Source organism: Mus caroli, chromosome 8 (assembly GCF_900094665.2).
Source record: "Mus caroli chromosome 8, CAROLI_EIJ_v1.1, whole genome shotgun sequence".
Lineage (NCBI taxonomy): Eukaryota > Metazoa > Chordata > Mammalia > Rodentia > Muridae > Mus > Mus caroli.
In genome coordinates, this window is record NC_034577.1 from 63,882,359 (window position 1) to 63,889,171 (window position 6,813).

General features: G+C 40.2%; 1 pseudogene across 1 annotated transcript; it reads right to left on the reverse strand.

The window, feature by feature from the left end:
• Positions 1-2,418: 2,418 nt before the first annotated feature.
• On the reverse strand, positions 2,419-5,471 carry LOC110300850 (annotated as a pseudogene). The gene is made up of 2 exons (XR_002378639.1): positions 4,906-5,471; positions 2,419-2,570 (listed from the first exon to the last, which is right to left on the reverse strand). The product of XR_002378639.1 is annotated as an adenine phosphoribosyltransferase-like (transcript).
• Positions 5,472-6,813: the final 1,342 nt, after the last annotated feature.

The window sequence follows — 6,813 nt, forward strand, 5'->3', positions numbered from 1 at the left end:
ACCAACTTTACCCACTGAGACTATATTTTGGCATTCATTTGTGTTTCTGAGAAAGTGTTATGAAAAAGTGTTTTGTCATCTGAAAAAACTGACAGGATCCCAAAATTTACAGCACGATAATATAATTTTTATAAGCAAAAGTATTTATTATTCAAATTAGCTTGTGCCTCTCTATCCCTAGATGACAATATGTTCACAGTCTGGAAAAGAGACGTTTTACTGATGTACTGTTTCTATTAGTTTTCTTCAAGCACTAGTGGGAAATAATTTGTGTGTGCAAGGCTGGCAACCTCACCTTGATCACCATATAAAGAGAGCCAAAAGAAGACCCCACAAGTTTGTCTTCCAGTCTATACATATTTGTCATGGCCTACAAACCCACAATCACATTACAAACACACACACACACACACACACACACACACACACACACACACACACATCCCCCCCCCAACCAAGCAAGATATGGTTTCAAAAAATAAATCATACTTCTTATATTATATAACATCTCTAGACAATTTTGTTAGGAAGTAATTTTTCAAGATGAAATGCCAATAATTGTATAACTGGGACATGAAGAAGCATGGAATGTCAAATAAGATATACATACTGTGGTGGTTTGAATAGGTATGACCTCCATACACTCTTGTTGGAGGAAGGGTGTCACTGTGTTGTTAGGCTTTGAAGTTTTATATGATCAAGCTATGCCCAGTGTGGCATCAGTCTCCTGCTGCCATCAGATCAAGATGTAGAATTATGGGTTCCCCCTGCACCATGATTTCATGCACACTGCCATGCTTCCTACCATGGTGATAATGGACTAAACCTATGATATTGTAAGCCATCTCCAATTAAGTGGTTTCCTGTATGAGTTGCCATGGTTATGGTGTGTCTTTACAGCAATAAAACCCTAGCATGGTACCTAGACATCGTTCTTACCATATTTTAGCAAAGAATGTGACTGATTTTTGCTCTGGTCCAAAGTGTCTGCATGTGGCATAAGGTGAAGAGATTTAGATAAATTGCATTGACATGGAAATCTCAAGAGCCCAGTATAAATCCTATCCTGTAGTTCCCTCTTATGAACAACATTTTGATGAAATAGAGGAAACTTCTCAAGGAAAGTAAAAAAAAAATGTATGATTCAAGGATTGAAGGGAAGCCAGGAAATAGAATGGAGCTAATTCTTGTGTTCAAGGAGATAACCTGATTAAAGATATTAAATGGAGTTGAGAAAGTGGTGACCTCAGGGCAAAATTCCACTCAGTTAAACTTCCATCCTTGAAAAAATTAAAGAGCTTATGTCCATGTATGTTGGTATGTGCCTTCAATCCCAGAACATAGGAGACAGAGGCAAGCACATTTATGAATTCAAGGCCTGCCTGGTCTACAAAGCAAGTTCCAGGTAAAGAAAAGCTTAGGTCAAAGCATGGTGGTATACACCTTTGAGCAACTACAGTACTCATGAGACAGAGTCATGCAGATCTCTGAGGTCAAGGACGGTTTATAGAATAAGTTCTAGGACAAACAAGCTTAGAGAATGAAGAAAATTATGGAAAAAGTGAAACTTAATGGAGGTGTTAGAAGACAAGGGGGCCATGTTTCAGCCCCAGCAAGCAGTCCTGCTTTAGCCATATGACTCTGTCTTTAGAATCAAGGATGTAAGTCTCTCTGTGACTAAGAAAAGCCACTGATGCAAGGAATCTGTCAGGGTTGTCCTGCATGAAGGCCCAGAGAAGCCAGCGTGTGAATGGGAATATAAAGTTCCCTCCTGCTACTTAGGAAAGATACTGAGGCCAGGTATGTGGCAAGGGTGTCCCTGCAGGCAGGGCCAGAGAGGCCATTGGGAAAAGCTGTGAAGGTGAAGCCTGGATTACCTTGGACATCCCAGGATACTAGAGATGCCAGAGCTATGGGACATCTGCTGAGGGAAGCTACTAACATTGGGGAACTAGCTCAAGAGAAAGAAGTGTGTTTCCATCACCAAAGCTGAAAAGAGTTGGAGATCTGAAGAGCATCAGACATGGAGATGCAGAGTTTGGAGTTTGCCAAACAGGTTTTTTGGTCTTCCTTTGGTCCACAATTTCTGCAATTTGGAGCACTAAAGTATATCCTGTGCTGTTATATGTTGGAAGTATGTGATCTGTGGTTTTCCTTTCATTCTATAATGGATTACACTTAAGAGATTGCATGAATCTTACAGCAGACTTTGAAAGTTTTTACTTTTAAACATTGTTGAGACTATGATAGACTATGGGAAGTATTTTATCTGTTTTTTTCATTTTATAGGGGATTACAGTTAAGATATTGCATGAATCTCAGAAGAGAGTTTGAACTTTGTACTTTTACATATTGGTGAGACTGTGATAGGCTGTGGGTCTTTCAAAGGCGGATAGAGGCATGTTGTATGCTTCACGCTCAGCAGGTCTGATGAAGGTGGGAGCAGAGGTAGCAGGAGAATGGAGGTTTTCTTGGGATATCAGGCTGCTCAGGGTATCTCTGCTCCAGAGGACCCATCAAGGATGAGTCGGGGAAGGGAAGCTCACCTGTATGGATCAGGCTCAGCAGGTCTGAGGAAAGGGGGAGGAAGATTATCTTGTCTGGCCTCAGTGGGAGAGGAAGCACCTAGCCTTGGAGAGATTTGAAGTGCCAAGGCAAGGGGATACACAGGGGTCCCCTACCCATTTAGAAGAGATATGCATGGGGGATAGGGGAAGAATTATGGGAGGGGTGACCAGGAGGGGGGCAGTAAGTGGGATGTAAAGTGAATAAGGAAAAAACAAAAAATATCTGAGAAAAACACAATTTTTCCAATAAAAGAAAAACTTATGTTGTATTGTGTTATGATGAAAAGCCTATGAGGACCAGGAAGTTGATGGGGTGGCATGATTAAGTATGGACCCCATATGCTTTTCCACAGGAATTCTCAGTATTAGGAGATTGCTAGAATATGTATGGCATCCATGTATTGGAGGAAGTGTGTCACTATGTAGGTGGGCTTTGAAGTCATATATGTTCAAGCTACAAGTAGTGTGGTGCACACAGTCTTCTTCTGCTACCTGGATTAAATATAGAATTCTCAGCTTTATCCGCAGCAACATGTATGTCTGCATGCTGCCATGCTTCCCACCATGATGATAATGGACTAAACATCAAAGAATGTAAGCCAGCATCAATTAAATGGTTTTTATTATAAGGGTTCTCTTGGTCATGCTGTCTGTCTCTTCACAAAAATGAAAGCCCTAAGAAAGACATCCATAGAATATCAACCAATGTTACAAGATATAAACATGAATGCTGACTATCCTACCTTAAAATATCTCTAACAAATACATGAAAATGCTGCTTTAAATACGTACATAAGGTATGTCATGTTTCTTATATTATCTTCTATTAAGAATTTTAACATGGGGGCTGGTGAGATGGCTCAGTGGGTAAGAGCACCTGACTGCTCTTCCGAAGGTCCAGAGTTCAAATCCCAGCAACCACATGGTGGCTCACAACCATCCACAACAAGATCTGGCGCCCTCTTCTGGAGTGTCTGAAGACAGCTATAGTGTACACACATAATAAATAAATATATCTTTAAAAAAAAGAATTTTAACATAAGCATTATTAAAATGTGTTGACAAAACAGCATACACTGGTAATGACTGGTATTCAGGAGGCTGACACATGAGAATCATGACTTGAAATGTAGCCCTGACTAATTATTGATATCCAAGCCAGGCTGGATAAAAACAACATCTCAATGGAATTCATGAAAACATGAAAAAAGAACCTAGTAACAACATCCTCCACCCTTTTGTAGACACACTGACTTGAAAAGTGTGATCACAGAAATGAAATGAACAATTGACCACTTAGATGATAGGAATCCCATTCTATACATTTTAGCAGAAAAATTCATATCAGCAAATGAAGGGCAATAAAAGAACAGAATTCACAGAAGGGTTATGAGAACCACCAAATAAACGTCAGTAAATGGATTTGCCACACACACAGTAAACTTCAATACTTAATCCAAAAGGTTCAAGATACAAATGGCAATGATGACCTCTAACATCACACTTGAGTAAACATGGTAAATAATTTTAAGAAGACAATGAAACAAGATCTTTGTCTTGAAACTGAAGAAAACTGTGATGTCTAACATCTTCAGCAAATTATTTACATGTATAGAGTTTTGCCTTGTATGAGTGCTTTTCTATTTCATGATGTCAAGATAATGTATAAAGGCTTTAAAATATTTAGAGGTCTAGGGTTGTGGCTCAGAAATTAAGACAAGTTCGTTCCCAGGGCCAACATCAAGTTTTTGACAACTTCCTTTATCCCTGCTACAAGAATATTAAGAGTCTAACCTTCTTGGTAACCAGCATGCACATACATGTACCCACAGAAAGACACACTAACAGCACATGAGTAAAATTAAAACAAACCACTAAACAAACAATTTACATTCATCACTGTTTTTCTCATGCAAACCTTCATTTGTGTAACCTAGATGATGAGGCACCTAAAGGCTTACTTACAAGGTTTTTTTTCCTCATGAGTTGGTTCATTTCCAACAAAGCAAGCATGTGGGCTTGAACTCAGAAAACCAACCCTTCTCAATTTGTGGTATCACTTGGAAAGACTTAGTAAATGCCACCCCTACTGGAGGAAACATGTCACTGTCTCTCCAGTATGTATTCTTTTATGACTTCAGAGATGACCTGTTGTGAAAGCTTTACTTCATTGTTGGATTCATAGGGGCTTTCTCCAGTATGTGTTCTCCATGGTTTCGATGATATTTGTGAACTACAAAGGTTTTACCACATTGATTTATAGGGTATTTATAGGGTTTCTTTCCAGTATTTTTTCTTTTATGCATTTGGAGACTATTGTGTCCTGAAAAGGCTTTACCACTTTGATTATATTCATAAGGTTTCTGTGCAGTATGTGTTCTTTTATGACTGTGTTGTGAAAACGGTATGGGTCCTAGCTTCCCCCTGCCTTTCAGGGAGGTCCGCTCCACCAAGCTCACACATTCCACCACCTCAGCTGGTAGCTAGTTCAGCAGCTCACAAGCCGCACACATGGTTCCTCCAGTGGCTGGGAGATCATCCACAACGACCACTTTCTGCTCGGGTTCTAAGGCATCTTTCTGGATTTCCAGCTCAGCCTTCTCATACTCCAGAGCATAGTAGGCTGACACAGTGGGGCTCCACAGCTTCCCGTGCTTCCAGATGAGGACACAGCCCATGCCAAGCTCTTGAGCTAGGAAAGGGCCAAAAAGGAAGCCCCTGGAGTCTAGATCTGCGATGTAGTCGATCTTGTATTGTGCGTGGACTTCAAGTGACTGGCCAGGAGGTGGATGGAGGCTCAGAAGAAGTACAGGGTGCGATATCCCTGAACAGCATGCCCGGGATGGGGAAGTCAGGGAAGCTGCCAATTCGCAGCGCCACCAGCTGCAACTCAGGTTCGGACATGGCTCCGTGTGAGTAGGAGGTCAAATACATACTTCTTTAGAGATATATTTGTATTATTCTGTTGATTTCCACACTTACTACATAACACAGAAGTTTTAAAGGAAACTGAAAAGGAGGTTCACCCTTGCCATTTCTGGGCCCTTTAAATAGGATATAGACTTGCATGAGAAATGTCTATTAACAGACATACGGACAGAGACAGACAGAACAACAGTACTGAGCACACATTAGAAAAACTGTAAAAATGATTACTAACTACAAAAAAGGATGGGCAAGCTGGGTATATTGGCTCATGCCTTTAATCCTATCCAGGAGGCAAACGCAGATGAATCTCATTAAGTTGGCAACCAGACTAGTATATGGAATAAGTTCAGGACAGCTTGAGGTAAATATAAAGAACCTGCATCCTGAATCCCCCCTTCAAACAGCCACATAAACAATAAAAGATAGGTAAAAACTCTGAAGGTCTCACTGAACTTCTTACAAAGACTTATGCATCCACTCCAGGTCTGTATTCATCTCCCAGTAGCCTGAGTGTCATTGTTTAAAGTGAAGGAATAAGAAAAAGTTACTAAAAGGGAATGCATGTTCAAACAGCTAGAGATGGTCAGATGAAAATATATGCAATGTATATGTAGATCATAAAAAACACATAGGGCAAGAGCAAGGAAACAGGAATTAACAGCACATGGACATACAGAGATACCCAAAGGGAGACTCTGCTGGAGATAGAAATCCTAGGAAAGAAATCAGGAACCATAGATGCGAGCATCAGCAATAGAATACAAGAGATGGAAGAGAGAATCTCAGGTGCAGAAGATTCCATAGAAAACATGGACACAACGATCAAAGAAAATGCAAAAATGCAAAAAGATTCTAATTCAAAACATCCAGGAAATCCAGGACACAATGAGAAGACCAAACCTAAGGATAATAGGTATAAATGAGAATGAAAATTTTCAACTTAAAGGGCCAGTAAATATCTTCAACAAAATTATAGAAGAAAACTTCCCTAACCTAAAGAGATGCCCATGAACATACAAGAAGCCTACAGAACTCCAAATAGACTGGACCAGAAAAGAAGTTCTTCCTGACACATAATAATCAGAACAACAAATACAATAAATAAGATTAGAATATTAAAAGCACTAAGGGAAAAAGGTCAAGTAACATATAAAGGCAGACCTATCAGAATTACACTAGACTTCTCACCAGAGACTATGAAAGCCAGAAGATGGGCTGGTGAGATGGCTCAGTGGGTAAAAGCACCGGACTGCTCTTCCGAAGGTCCCAGAGTTCAAATCCCAGCAACCACATGGTGGCTCACAACCATCTGTAATGA